We start from the raw sequence: 15,669 nt of genomic DNA, 5'->3' as shown, positions 1-15,669 counted from the left end.
TAAATTTTGGAAATATTCGGGTCAGCGCAAAGCATTGATAGCAGTAAATCCATGTGGTCCTGAGACAGCTGCACGGATGGAAAACAACTTGTCCTGTGCTTAAAGGGAGCACCAATGTGATAAAAGACGGTCATATGGAACGTGCTGAGCTGCTGACGTGTGGAGGGGCTGCTGCTTTGTTGCTACCAAGGGGAATGGCCCTGCTCTATCTCTGCTTTGCAGAGATGCACACAGGCAGGGTAGCAACAAGAGGTGGAAAATCAGCTTGCCACGCACCAGCATGCAGCTCTGCCAGCCCTCAGCTTGCTCTTGCTCTCCTCGCGTGGGCCAGGACTCAAATAAAGCAGGGGAGATGTGCACAAGGGCACGTGTGACCTCCTCCAAATCAAAATTACTCTGTTTTTAAAAGCTTTGAGGCCCAGGGCCAAATTCAGAGCTGGTGCTCTATGGGGCATAAAGCTAAGATGCCCCTTCCTCTCCCTCTTCTCACTTAGAGGCTATTTTAGGCTGGGAGGTATTTTAGCTTGCACCTTTTCATTGGTGCATAAATTACACTGATTCAGGTTACTTTATGCATCAGCAGACAGGGGGCACGTGGTGCTCAGGGAGCCTTAGCAAAGCTGAGAGGCTCTAAATTATGGCACCTTAAGCAGCACTGCGGAATTTGCCCCGTGGCATCCGAGGTTACTGTAAGCCCAAGACGTGGAAGGGATGGGGTTATCAGCTCTCTCCTGCTCCTCCTGGCCAGACTCATGAAGTTTTGTCCCTGGGCTCCATAGGGATGACATGACGGAGGACACCAGAGTGCTGTCTTCTTGTCGCAGAGCTGGCAGCGATGTCACCAAGGCTGTACCACCGTGAGCAACTCAAACACCTTTGCTGAAGGGGACGGGTGGAGAAGTGCCAGGTGTGTGAGCCAAGCAGGGACGTGTGTCTGCCAGCAGGGAAAGTTTCTAGATACAGTGGTCCACGGATGCAAGCACACGGATGCTCTTGAACCCCCCCCAAGATTGACTCCTGGACTGGTGTTCCCTGCTCTCTGGGCAGATGGCAGGGGAACGCGTTGGGATGGTTCAGGTTAGATCTCAAAGCATCTTTGGGAAAAATGGAAAGGGAAAGAAAAATAAAATAAAAGCCATATCAGTCTTAGATTAAAGTTGCAGTGAAAACAAAAGCAATGTGGTGGTTTTTAATGCAGGACACATGTCTGCAAAGAGGCACTTGGAGCTGATTCCAAGCTAAAACCTCCTCCAGAACCAAGTTCTTTGTGTTTTCACTTCTCTTTCGCTGCAGCTAGTTCAAGTGTAGTTAGCCAAGTTAATTAATTAATTCTCCCCCTTAACGTGCATCTTACCTTCAGGTGCAGATAAGGGCCATCTCCGATGGTCCGACTCTCTCCTTCCCAAAGCTCAGTCCCTATTACTCACCCTGTGGATCTGGCCCTGGGCTCTGGCTTTGAGCCTGGCCCCGCTCTGGCCCTGTTTAACACGGCGTGACGATTCCCAGGCACACCAGCAGGCTTTGGGCTGAGCCACACTACTGCCAGAAGTGCTGCACCGATTCGTTCCTAACTGTGCCCAAGTTTCAGTGTTTAATATTTAAACGTGAAAGTTCCTTTTGAGACGTTTAAAGCGGAATTATTAACAGCCCCGTGTAGAACTGACAGGTTAACAGTGCGACAATTAAAAGGAAAGGTTAAATACATTTTCTTTTCAGACCAACTGCTGTTGCTTAAGACTAATAAATCCACCAGGAGATGGATTTTAGTGAGTGTGAGGGGCTGCGTGTCAGCTTTTTGAGTCTGTCAGAAATCACTACACCTCTCCTCCCTGACAGCTACAGGTGCTGGGCTATATTTAAGCCAATGGAGCTTCTTCCAAAGAGTTGTGTGAGTCAAAGCAGAAAGAGAAAAAATAGATGTGTTGGCAGAGCAAAAAAAAGCAAAACCTGGTGGCTGCGGGATCTGAAAGCATCCAGGCTCACAGGTTTTTAATTCCTCTGCTGTTGTGTAGGCTTTGAAAGCAGAAATTCAGGTGTGGGTCTTCCAAGGGATGGATCTGACTCTGAACTCCTATGTCTCCCTTGGAAAAGGGCTATCCTCGCCAAGCCCAGCTGCAAAACATCACCTTCTTTACCTTCACCTTCCTTACCATCACCTTCCCTACCATCACCTTCCCTACCTTCACCTTCCTTACCTTCACCTTCCCTACCATCACCTTCCTTACCATCACCTTCCCTACCTTCACCTTCCTTACCATCACCTTCCCTACCATCACCTTCCCTACCTTCACCTTCCTTACCTTCATCCTCCTTACCATCACCTTCCTTACCTTCACCCTCCTTACTATCACCTTCCTTACCATCATAGGTAAGGAATCCTTCCTTGCCTCCGATGAGCATCGATTTAGCCCTAAGTTTGCAACCAGGAAAGGTCACGTGGTTTACAGATATTGAGGAATATTTACTCTCTCTGCGCTTTTAGTAAGTTGAAAAAGTAGTAACTGGTGTTTTAAATGAGTTACCGACAGCAGTAGCGGATGTTACAGATTATTATAAGCACATCAGTGGAAGGTATTATGAGATGGCTATAAGCCATGGTTATAATCAGCCTGGGTTTGATTTATTGGGCTCTATAGCAACCCATAGAAATTGATTAGCCATTTATTTAAATGGTTATGAATCACAGATTATCTCTTTGCACAAATGTAGAAAACTTGCTGTGGTTATGAGGGACTCGGAGTGCTGTGAGCTCCCCCACCTCACCCACAGCATCCCACGCCATGGCAAGGAGCAGCTGCTGGGAGATGGGCTGCAAAACCACCTCCGAGCTGCACCCAGAGCCACAAAGGCCCTTTTTTATTGTTCTTACATATTTTCTGTAAAGGTCAGTTGGACACCGTTATAATGGACTTGGGGATATTCTGCTCTCTGCCTCAGCTCTCTGCTGTCTGTCAGCCACACACTCTTGTGTCAGCTTCTCCATAGTAATATATCTTAATGCACCGGTCTGTGCTGATCCTCCTCCCTTCCCTACATCCCCCGTGAATAGATAACCACCAAATGTGATAGGAAGAAATTACTATTGTAATAAAACTGGTTCATTACATCCTTCCAGTCAGAGGCGTTTAATGAGCACCAGGGCTGCCTAACGCTGTTATGTTCCCTTTGAGCCAGATGCAAACGTAATATGTTTCATCGTATCGTTTAATTTACTCTTTGAAGCCACGGAAGAAGCAGGCAGGTCCTCCATGCACTGGGCACCAGGGATCTGGCTGAGCCATTAGGAACTGCCCTGGTGCTCTGCAGCTTGGGCATGGTGGCACGCTATGATGGCACTTGTATGGAACTGCCATACATCCAGGTGGCTCAGGGCAGTCTGCCATATAGACAGCTACTATGATGCTCTGATACAACAGGGATCAGCACCTCCTGGGAGGGGATTTTTCCATCTTAAAAGAGGTTTTTAAGCTGAGGAGTTGGAAAGGACAACGTAGGTGAACTTCAACCGCCAGTGGGAGTTGCGCATCCAACTTACAGACACCACTGTAGCTGACTGAGACCATCATTAGTTGGGTTTATGAATGAGATTTTTCCTGATTTCAGGAGATTTTGCATGGAGTTCTCAAGCAGGGCTTGGTAGATGCAGCAGACAGCAGTCTGTAATTTGCTTAGAGAAATCCTCTCCCAAAAGCTGGCATTAGGGATGGGAACTCTTCATTGCATTCACATCAGGATGGATTCGACTGTGCTGGCAGATGAAAATACTGGACAAGGTCCAAAACTCACATTTGTTCTGGATTTTCAAAATGGATTTTTCGCATTATATTTCATGACGGCATTTGTCATCTAGAATTTGACCTTCTTGAAGAAAACAAACAGCATTTCAAAAAGGATTAATGACCCCAGTGGGAGCGGAACATTTCACCTGGAGGGGAAAATAAACTGATGTCAAATCCTGGGACTTCCTCTCCTTCTTCCTCTCTTCTTCTTCTACTTTCACTCAAAGCAACTGAACCTTGAAGCACCCTGGGCCTGACCCTGACCCCATCACCCAACAACCCAACAGGCTGAAATATATTCTGGATTTCACCTTGGAAAGCAATGGTGCTGATGTCCAACTGAGCACCTGGGAGCTATGGTAGGAGCCAGCCACCATCCCTGGCTTCTGTTCCCTTCTGCTGACTCCCCTCTTGCTGTGGGGCCATCCCAGCACAAGCCCCAGCTAACTGAGGACACTGCAGTCTTTCCAGAGTCCTTTGCACCTACAGAAGCTGTTTGTTTTTTTTCTCTAGAAGCCAATGGAAGCTGTCAGCACGGAGCCCATCTCTGCACATGGCAGCCTCAGAGCCAGGCTGTGTCAGCTCACAGCCCCACAGAGGGTGAGCTCAGCCATCTGCCCCATTCCCCGCAGCGCATTTCAGCAGAGCATGGCTTTCTTCACAAGGATATCATACCTCACTATTTCCTGCTGTTTTCACCCAGCTCGTTTATGGCAAGCAGACCCTTGAGATATGGTCCTTTTGTCCAGCAAAGCTTTAATGATCTCAGAGTTGTTGTGTTGGCATCAGTTTAATTCCAGCTGCTCTAAGCTGGCAAGCTAATGGGAAGAGATGCATTTATGGGCTCTGAGGCTTTTTTTTGCTAGGGTGTGCAGTGCTATCCTAACACAGACTTACAGAGCCTTGCAGGGCTGTTAATTAACAGCAGAGCTGTGAAACTATCACTGATTGTCTTGCAGACCTGGGAGAGGTGAGCCTGGGGACAAGGAACCCTGAGGAGGGGCTCCTTTCTTTGGAGCTGCTGCTGTTTCTGGCCTGCAGCCTGCAGCAACTCTCTGTGACATCCCTCTGGCAGGACACAGGCAGTGGGTTTGATGGCAGCTTTGTCCCCTCGGGGCTCTGGTGGCTTTGCTGAGCAGATTGGCTTTGCCTTGTTGAGAGCGCAGCATCATTTCCCGTAGCCCAGCTGCTCTGGGAGGTGGGCAGCCATACAGTCCATATCTCAAGCTGGGGCTGATGCTTTAATTGGGGCTGGATGTGAGGGGGGTGGCTGGAAGGGATGGCATGCAGCTGCATGGGCCCTTGCCCAGCACAGAGCTGGCAGCACGCTCCGTGACACAAAGGAGGATGAACAAAATCTCCCTTGGCCAATGAAGCAATTTGTCCCCGTGAGTCCCACTTGCCAAGCTGTGGCTGCTGCCAGGCTTTTCTGCAGGCTTGTCCACTCAGGGAGTCTCTGGAAAATGAATCTAAATTAACCAAAGGCTGGAATTTCCAAAGAAGGTACAAAACGGCCTTAAACCCTGATGTGAATTATGCTAGGCAGAATGGAGACTACATTGTGTGAGTGCTCCATGCACCCTTGAAGAACATGCTCTGTATCATGGCTATCACTCTGGAGAGGCCCAAGGGAAGCAGGGGCGATGGGCATGGCCCTGGGCTGAGCAGCATGAGCCCCTTCCCAGCTGCAGGCAGCAGCCTGACTCCCATGGTCCCCCGGTAGAGCAGTGCAGAGGATTTAGAGAGTTATGCCATGAGAACTCTTCCCCAGTCCTAATCTGTGTCACTGTGAGCACTGCAGAGAACCAAATCTGACAGCTGCTGTGGTTCACCCCAGCTGAAGTCTCTGTGTGAGATACTCAGGGCTTTTAAGCCCTATTTATGCCCCTGAGTGGAAGCAGCATTAACTCCCTGAGTGCAGAAATGACAGAAATGCACTTATATGGGGAAGAGGAGCACACTGCGTTACCAGCGACGACTTTATACCTGCTAATGTAATCCACGCTTGCCTTTGTGCTGGTACAACTAATAAGCAGTTAATATGCGGTCCCATCAGAACACGAAATAACAAAGCCTGCTTTCTTTAAGATCTGCATTTCATGCTTGGTTGCGAGCTCCAATCACATCGTTTCCTGCAGCTCAAATGGGTTTTTCTAAATCCTCTGCCCCGATGTGGAGTCTTTGATGGCTGATAAGGCAGAAGCCCGGGCTGCAGCCTGTCGTTCAGCCAAGAAATGCTGATGGGGAACATTTACAGCCTCTTTCTCCTCCACCTGTACACTGTTTTCACAGTACGTATAAAAACTGAATTGTATCCAAGACTGCTTTCCTCCCCCACCAAACCTGCTTGAAAGCGCCAATGGGTTCAAAAATTATAAAGGTCAGAATAAACATGCAGAAACGCACACACATTCATTACGTGATCATATGAGCTTAATTTCCTCAGGCAAGCAGGCTAAAAATACCCTGCGTGCCCAGAAGAGGTAATTATACTGGTATAAAACCGTGGGGTCGTGCTGGTTTGCTGCACGGTTTGAAGCGATGTCCCAACACGTCCCGCGTGCCTCCGCCTCCCGCAGCCAGCAAACATCTTCCAAAAAGGAGGAGACGTTGAATTATTCACTTCCATTTGCACAGAGCTCAATCCGTGCCAGGGATGGGGATGGACATGCCGAGCCCCGAGATGTCCTCTCCCATCATCTCCTCAACCCCCGGAACAAAACGTTTCTGTCAGGTTGGGTTTGGAATGCAAAGCAGTCTAATGATGAGGGACAGTTCCAGATCATCGCTTGCACATCTGCATCCCGGGGAGCTGGCACTGCTCCTTGTGCCACCGAGGAGCTCTGAGCGATGCAGTCGTGGGCTTGGCTGCTTCCATCATCCCCCAGTACTGCAGTACTGCGTCCAGGCCTGGGGACCCCAGTACAGGAATGATGTGGAGCTCTTGGAGTGGGTCCGGAGGAGGGTCACTGAGATGATCCGAGGGCTGGAGCACCTTTCCTGTGAGGAAAGGTTGAGGGAACTGGGCTTGTTTAGCTTGGAGAAGAGAGGGCTGGGGGGGATCTCATTGTGGTCTTTCAGTACTTGAAGGGAGCTTATAAACAGGAGAGGGAACGGCTGTTTATGAGGGTGGATAGTGATAGGACAAGGAGGAATGGTCTTAAACTGAGACAGGGGAGGTTTAGGTTGGATATTAGGAGGAAGTTTGTCACCCAGAGGGTGGTGACGCACTGAGCAGGTTGCCCAAGGAGGCTGTGGATGCCCCATCCCTGCAGGCATTCAAGGCCAGGCTGGATGTGGCTCTGGACAGCCTGGGCTGCTGGTTGGCGACCCTGCACATAGCAGGGGGTTGGAACTCAATGAGCATTTTGGTCCTTTTCAACCCAGGCCATTCTGTGATTCTGTGATTCTATGATGCCCCGACCCCTCTGCTCTGCTCTCACCCCAGCATGTAAAGGGTCTCCATCTCCATGAGGACAGGTTTCACCAAAGCACTGCTGAATTGAACCTGGGTTTCTTTTCAGGGAGGAAGAGTCACACAGGCACACAGAGCTACTGAAAAAGTGTGTGGGATGACTATGGAGGAACACCCAAGAGCATGGCCTAAAAAGTCTTCCCAGAGCATGGTCACCACCAAAAAGTGGTATGGAGGAGAGAAAGCAGTTCTAATTAGTCCTAAAATTTCTTCTAACCAAGATGCCCCACTGAGAGATTTGGGGTGCTCAAGGTTTCCTCTCCCTTTTGCCATGCAATTAGGGGCAAGGAGTTGCTGCCAAGCCAGGTGACACCCACAGTTCACACGGCTCAGGAAGCAGTCTGTCCTCTGCCTGCACCTCCTGGGGTTACCGATGAACCACTTTAACATCCTCCCTTCTACACCAGCATTCCCACCCATCACTCACGGGCCGACTGCATGAGGAACTTCCCTGCTTGCCTGGAGGCTGTTTTTAGCAGGGCACATTTGCTACTCAAATAAAGTAAATGATTAAAAAAAAGTAATAATAAATTAAAAACCTGTAGCTTAACTCCCAACGAGTTTAAAATCGGGCAGGTTGATTATAAGCTGTCACAGTACACGCTCATGAAATTCTGACAGCAGGGCACCAAGGGTTCTGCACCAAGCTGTCAGACCTTCCACTCCACCTGAACTCTAAACCTTGATCAGCTGCTGCTGCTGAGGTTGTGGTGAGCTCCCCAGCTGAAGGCAGGCTCACTGCCAGCAGAACGTGTCGGGACTGGGGATGCCATTCGGAGTTTGGCTGTGGCTGCACTCTGTGTTTTACTGAGCTCTGCAAGTTCTGTGCTTTGGGAGGCCATCCCGTGGCTCTTTGGAGGTCTGAAAATCCCCCGTGCAGGAAAAGCTTTCTGCAGCATCACTGGGAAGTAGTTCAGGAAGATAAAGCTCAAACTCCAGTCTTCGTTGGGGAACTTACTAATCCATGTGTTGGGAAATGCTGAGTCACAGCTTGAAGTGATGGGGCACCTGGTGGGAAGGCAGGGCCAGCCCAGCGAAGCTCAGGTGCGAGCAATGCAGCTGAGTGACCAGAAGGGGTGGAGCCAGGATGCACCCCTTACAGACCTCATTTAAGGGCTGGCAGTGGAAGTAGGTGTATCTTGCTGGAGATGCCTGCATGCTTAAGGCCTTCTGAAGGTAAGCAGCTTTCTCCTTTTATTTCTGTGCCCCTAGCTGTTGTATTTGAGCACATCCTTGCTTGCTGCAGTCTGGGACCTTGTTGTTGTGCGCTCATTGCTGTGTTTTCTATCATGTTACTCCGGAATCTTTTCCACTAAATGCAAAAGCCAGAAGGAGGCTGCTTGCATCTTAAGCTCTGTAAGGGAGTTTTCACAAGCCATCGTTTCAGATACTTGCTTGAGTCTGGGGGATCACATAATGGAGCCTTGTTTCTGAAAAGCTTTAGAAAGCTGAGAGTTGAGTCTAGCTGCAGGACCCTGAAGACCAGGCAAGCCCTGTGCAGTTCAGATCCTTTTCACTTAAGTAGATCTTTCCATCCCAAAGTAAATTTGATTCCATTTATTCTATTGCTACTGCATATGTCAGTAGTGACTTCCTCAAGCCATGAGGCTTCCATCCAGCACCGGCCCTTCAGTTTGTGATTACATGCAGACCCACAGTGGATACAGGGTACCTCTGTGCCTTTCTCAGCTTTCTCTATGTTCTACTTTAAATGTTTGGGAGCAATAATTTATATGCAGAGTGCAAGAACTAATTAGTGTGTCTCTTGCTTTCTAAGAGGGAGCAAAAACCATAGCAAATGACATTCCAGCAAAAAATGGGGTCAGCTCGGATTAAGCTCTCTTTCCATTTATCTTTGGTCTTTAGCATTAAATTTACCATACATATTAGAAACAAATTTTAATTTTCCACAGCATTGGGCAATATGTTTTCCTTAAAGCCTAGAAGAAGATTCATTAACATCCTCTCCCTCTCGTTCAGTGTGACTGTCTCCTCATTTGCACATAAATGTGGAAGTTTGCTGCCTGGGAAAGCTTGCCTGAGTGACATCCTAGTTCCATACCAATGCACAACGTACACTTCTGCACAAATGAACCCTCCACCACCATCACGTAGCTTTGCTTTGCTGTTGCTTCAGAATAGGGCCCGAAGTTCTTGTAGGAAGGGGCCACTGAGAGCATGACAGCGTGAGTGACCTCTAGCAACAGAAGAGTATGCATAGGTTGAACTTCTTATCTAAGACTTCCTACCTGAAGTCAGGCCTCTAAATTGAGCCATGGCAATAGCTAATACTCAATAGTATGAGGACATACTTCCAAAGAGCAGCTCGTTCCACCTGAGCAGGGAGGGACCTCCTGTCTGCAAGGAGCCTGCAGCTGCCTGCTCAGTCCCAGCTGGCCAATGTCATAGAGTCACAGAATGGTTGGGTTGGAAGGGATCTTAGAGCCCCATCCAGCCTGGCCTTGGGTACCTCCAGGACTGGGGCAAACCCACTGTCACATCGCTTGAATCTCTCAGACCCAATCAGGTGCTTGGACTGTGCAGTCAGGTGCTATCTCAGCACACCAGGAAGATAAGAGCCTTGCAAGTACTGATGGCATTTCAGCTACAGATCCCTGTCCCAGTGAACAAACTGTGCAAAACAAGAGCTGCCTGCTGTGTGCATGTGCCCTGTGCATGGAGGAAATCCCAGCTGCCTGCCTCAGATGTACCAGCATCCAGGCAAAGCTGAGGGAACCTCTTGTACCATCTCAGTCATAACCCAGCACCCAGTTTTTCCCAGTGGGTTGCAGTAAGCTCCACCAGCTATGGAGATGATTTCATTATCATTAGGGTAATACAGTTATCCTAATTGCATTTGTACATGTGCAATGAGAAGTGGTCTTGCTGCCAGATACCCCAATCCCTGATTCCTTCCTTGTAGAAGTGAGGCTGGAACACACAGACATAGTGAGAGGGCTATAGATGGTGCTGTAGACTTGGGAAGTGAGAAGCCTGGGAGGAGATAGCAGATGTATGAGATAAGCAGCCATGTGCAGTGCTGGCGGATGGAGACAGAGCACAGTTTTCCTTTGCTAGCTTACTCTTAAATATTGATCTGGAAGCTTTCTTTTATCCGTATCAGTGAGCTCTGATTTACTCTCCCATCCCTGACTGCCTGTGTTCTTTTCCCAGTGGAAAATCAAAGGGCTTGTACCTACAAATGCCCATTTTCCACTTGGCCGGTGAGCTGGCAAACACACATGCTGCTGCCAACCAGCTGTGCCCAGCTGCCCACGGGCTGTGCCATCTGCAGGCATTGGAGAATGCACTCCTCGCATGACACAGCAGCTGGAACACTGACAAACAGAGGTTTTACACTTTCTTCCTCGCTGTCCTTTGATCTTTCTTTGGCTGGTGGTTCAACCCAAGGAATGCTGTTTCATTCCCTTTACGTGCCATTTCTCCAGGCCTGTTTGAACTAGAGGAATCAGATATTTCTTACAACTTCAAAGTCAAGTTTAATGACTGTAAAGAGCAGCACAGCTGTGGCACTCCAGGTACAAGACGTCCTGTCTCAAGGATTGGCAGGGAATAATAAAGGCATGCATGGCAAAGACATGTTGCAAGTCACCTGTGCCTGCTGCTCTCTGAATTGACTTCTCTTCATTGTACTCAGAATGATTCTCTGAATTGAAATGCCTTCATATCTGAAGGGGAGGAGAAAGAGGAAGGAAAAAAAAAAGTTCCCTGAAGATAAAATGTGTAATAGTCTATTTTATTTTCCACTTTCCACATCAATAATGAAAAGTTATCCTCCGGGGACAGCTAGCAACATGCTCAGTGCTACCTCTTACACATCAGTGGCACAAAGCATCCCTCGCCGGTGAGGACTTGCTGCAGAGCTTGGGATGCACCAGGCAGATCGAAGCGGGGAGGCTGCAGCCTGGGGCCAGCCCTGCTCCACTCTGACAAAGGTTTCAGTGCTGAGGTTGTGCCTCAAGGCTGCGACTTCAGAAGCAAATAGTATTTGTTAAGATACAAGAAGAATTAAATAACTATGGGGAAAAGAAAAGAAAAGAAAATGGCATAAAAAAAAAAAAGCCGGGCAGAAGCTGTCAAACAAGAGAATGTTTCTTTTTAAGCCAAATATATATACGTGTGTGTATAAAATAAGGCTTCTTGCTGCATGCTGATACTGGGGTTGAACTGGAACTCAAATATCTCAAGGAAATGGTTCTGTTTGCTTGATTTCTTCCTCTGATTACTCCTTTTATTTCTTTGCTGCTTTTATACAAGCTTGCCCCCAGCTCTCAGCTGCAGTGGCACTGTAACCTTCTAACCAATGCCCCCTTCCAGCTGGGTCAGCTCCACCTCTGCTATCGCTTATGCTTCTCCAAGACAGTTGAATCTCAGTTTGCCCCCTAAGCCCGGTCAGCCCAGTACCTCCGAGAGCAGACCAAAGTCATGGAATCATAGAATGGCTTGGTTTGGAAGGACCTTTATGATCATCGAGTTCCAACTCCCCTACTTTAGGCAGGGATCCCTCTGGCTAGGCCGTGTTGCTCAAAGCCCCGTTCAGCCTGGGCTCCTCCTCTACAGGCAAAGAGCAATCCAAGATCATTGTGGGCATGGTGGGGATGGGTTGGTGGTTGGACTTGATGATCTCAGAGGTCTCTTCCAAACTTAATGATCCAGTGGTTCTAGGATTCATTGCACCCTGCTTTATTTCTTCTAGTTGTATGGTGATCTTCAAACTGGTTTCTTCCAGGAAGGGTGATGCTTACCCCATGACTGCACCAGAGGCAATGGATCCAACCTTGGGATTCAGCCCTCACCATGCATCATTCTTCCCTGTGCTCTCATTTTTTTCCACCCCCTCCCACTATTTTTCAGCCCAGTGGATCTTAGGAGCATGGTGACACCGCATTAGCAGCCTTGTGCTGCGTGCTAAATGCCAGCAAATTCGCCGGCAAATGCAGGCAATCATTCTGGGCAGCTTAATCTTTGGCTGCTTAAATTAAGATCTTTTACAAGGGCTTTATTTTCAAGGAAAGAGTGATCAGCTTGTCCTGAAAATGAGATTCTTTTTAAGTGTTTCATCTGCATTACCCGCTTTTGACAAGTTTGACATGATGGAAGCCCTGTTTGAGCGTGTGCTTAGAGGGCTTGGTGCAAATTCTGGGCAGGGTTCTCAGGGAATGGATCTCTGAGTTATTCCACAGCCAAATAATGACGGTCACCCACCTCTTCTGCTTTCCACGAGCACGTAAAACCTAAATCTGTTTTACGTTCTCTTCCCTGTGTTTTTCTTTGCAATTAAGTGCTGCTTTTTTTATGGCTGCCTCTAATGCCTCGGCGTAAATTTCATCATTCTGAAGCACAAGTGATGGTTTTGCACGTATCCCTTGGAGCCTCCAGCCAAGAAACTGTCACGCGGGGTGAGCCCGTGGCACTTGCTTGGGACTTGTTAACCATGAAAGCAATTGCATCCTATTTTATCAAGGTGAGAGGGAAAGTTGATGCTTTTGTGTTCAACAGGGAAGTAACAAAAATAATAATAGCTATTTGAAGTGCTGCGGTGAATAACAACAACGGATGCCCCATAAGCAGCCTATCAGGAAACGTCAGCCAGCTGGAAAATGCAAGTAACAAGCATTTTACATATTCCAATTTTGTTCTTCCATTTCCCTCTGTTTAATAAAGGGGAGAAAGTGTTCTGTGCAGGGAGTGGAAGAGAGCTATCAGCAGCAGTGACTTTCCCAGCGCACCGCGATCGGGCAGGTGATGGATGGAGCGCCTCCCGTGTCCCAGCAGGCGTGACAATAACTGTCACCAACTGCAAGTAAAACTGAAGCAATTAATAGTGAGGGCACAGCCATCCTTCACTCACTCTCATGCGGTTGGCTCCCCTGTAAACAGTAAGAGTTTTAATTTCTTGCTTGGCTTGGGCCAGGCTTGGTTGAACGTAAGATAATCCTAGTGCAGATCTGGAAGACCTTCTTTGGGCCAAAGCTTAACCACAGGGACACCCAGTCCTTAAAGGGAAGCTGGAGGCTTCTCCTAAGCTATTCCTGCATCCGTAGATTAGCTGTATCCCATTTTTTTTCCCCCTGAATTATATAAGTGTTGCAGCAACGAGCTCAAAATGTTGGTATTATTTATTATGTCTAGGGGGGTGTGGAACTTCATTTATTGTCATGCAAAAAATACACATCAACAGACTTGATGCAAATGCCCCAGCACTCCAAAAGCTGCTCCGGGACCACTGCCCTTCAGCAAGCCTAATCCAAGGGGGAACACACAGCGAGGAAAGGGGACTGCAGCTCAGGAGCAAAGCTGTGATGGATGGGATCAGCCTGGAGCAAACAGAACAGCGAGAGCCATGCTGCCTGTACAAGGCTGGATCCCTCTCCCCACCAATTGTGTTGAGAACTAGAAGTCTATCACCTCAGCCTAATGGAGCATCATCAGCTCACCTCAATGAGGCACTTAATCGAAAGAGCATTTATACCACTTGGATTGCCAGCCGCACTTTATGACAGCTCTTTGCACAAGAGATGTCATTGTGCATTTACTTCTTTGTTAGACTAGATTGGAGTTATCAGCGGTTGAGTAAACCCTGCCATTCGCAGGAACACCCTGCATACGTTTGCAGGACAGAAAGGAACAGAAGAGGAAAAAGGACAGAGCTGATAGAGGCAGGCGTGACTTGAACAACAAGGAGGAAAACAACAAAGCACGACAAGATTTTGAGCCATACCGTCAGCTGATGTCAATGCCCAGGATGCGAAAAATAAGTAATTGACAGCAGTTAGCATGCAGGACAGACCACAGTTCTGAACGCAGTGAGATTTTCTGTGTAGCTCTCTGATTTCAGTCCTTGTTCCTGCCCGTCGCTCAGGTAACAAGCTGTGGCTGACAGCCTTGCAGTGACCCCCTCGGTTTCTGGGGCTGCGGTGGCAGTGTCCCATCTTCCTGCAGCAGCACAGGGCCATGCTGACCCACAGCATCCTCCGAAACACCCCGGCGCAACACAGGCTGCCACCCGAATTCAACTGTAAATACTTTATTTGCAAATACCAAGAAGGGGGAGGAAACGATCTCAGGCAATCTGAGAGCCAGATGCAGAATGGAAGAACACATGAGTTCGTTAGGGAGTGGTTCTTAAAAGCAGGAATAATCGGTCTTCCTCCCTGAAGGCAGGCTGAGAGGCACATCCTGAGCTGGAGGACAATGCAGAGTGAGACGTTGTGAAGAGGGAGAAACTCCATTCGGAAGAAGTGGTGCAGATCCTGTAGAGTTTAGGAGAAGGCAGTCACTGTGCCTGAAGTTTATGCTGCCTATAAAGTTTATGCAGGATATATAAAGTTTATAAAGTTACTGGAGTACACCAAGGTAAACTCAGAGTGAAATTCAGCATGCTGAGAAGACACTGCATTTGTATATGGCTGAGTTAAGCACTGCTTAAACCCCTGGGGAACCCAGCCTACACAACAGAGCTGGGCTCGAGGTGTCCTCGCCCTGGCAGCTTCTCACTTGGTGCTGTGGTCAGATCAGATGGATTTCCATCCAAACAGAGCCCAAAAAGAGCAGGATCCTTTCCACCAACACCACGGGGACAGGCACCATCAAGAGCAAGTCGTCACCTATGTGGGATGGGGTGAATCAGCCCCTAGAGGAGCCTCTCTCTCTGATCATCGTGCCACAGGATGGCCATCTTAGGCAAGGCAGGTGTGATTTAGAAAGCAAAAAATGAGTGTTTGTTTCGGGTCTCGGCATCATGGAGCCCAGCTCAGACAGTGCACCAAGTGCCACCTTGGGATCAGACCATCACTGGGTTCATTTTGCTCTCTGTGCTCTCATCCCTCTTTGCAGAGCCACAGGGCCTCCTGTCCAACCAAAGCAACCCATTCTGTCTTCTGCCCATGGCAGGGGCTGGAACTGGGTGATCTTTAAGGTCCCTTCCAACCCAACCATTCTGTGATTCCATGACAGGCAACTCTTGAACCAAGTGCTGCACCTCCAGGGCTCATGACCAGCTGCAGGGCAGCCCTTCTGTCCCAGGAAAGGTCTAAAAGCAGGCAGAAAGCATGAATCCCATATCCTGGTGTGGTGGGGAAGGAGGGACCGATGAGCAAAGCGTGCCTGGTGGCCCAGGGAGGAGCTGGTGGGAAGGCAGTTCTCACGCGAACCCACAGGGGGTTTATTTGCCTCTGTTGAAATCCAGTGTGTAATTAACTGATCTCTGATAACATTTGCCTTGTCAGGATAGTATTCAGATCTTATCTCATCTGACAGAAGCGTTTATGGTGTTAATACTGGGAAAGAAAGGGGGAAGCTGTAATTGTGGAAACCCTATTTAATTTGAGGATTCTGTTATCTTGTCACACGGGCTGAGATTTTACTAATAGATTCTGACTCCGGGAAAATTAT

At 48.4% G+C, this 15,669-nt stretch overlaps 2 long non-coding RNA genes across 2 annotated transcripts in view; one reads left to right on the top strand and one right to left on the bottom strand.

Moving 5' to 3' along the window:
- The window catches only part of LOC101748601, a 236,523-nt gene that overhangs the window by 177,436 nt on the left and 43,418 nt on the right, over positions 1-15,669 (top strand). The window lies entirely within an intron of this gene.
- The window catches only part of LOC107055020, a 33,475-nt gene continuing 26,827 nt past the window's right edge, over positions 9,022-15,669 (bottom strand). The window contains exon 6 of the long non-coding RNA XR_001469930.2: positions 9,022-14,528. This is a non-coding gene — a long non-coding RNA (uncharacterized LOC107055020). The remainder of the gene's footprint in view (positions 14,529-15,669) is intronic.

Source organism: Gallus gallus, chromosome 23, assembly GCF_016699485.2.
Source record: "Gallus gallus isolate bGalGal1 chromosome 23, bGalGal1.mat.broiler.GRCg7b, whole genome shotgun sequence".
Classification (NCBI taxonomy): Eukaryota; Metazoa; Chordata; class Aves; order Galliformes; family Phasianidae; genus Gallus; species Gallus gallus.
Note: the sequence above shows the minus strand (reverse complement) of the source record. Positions and strands in the feature narration are given on the sequence as shown.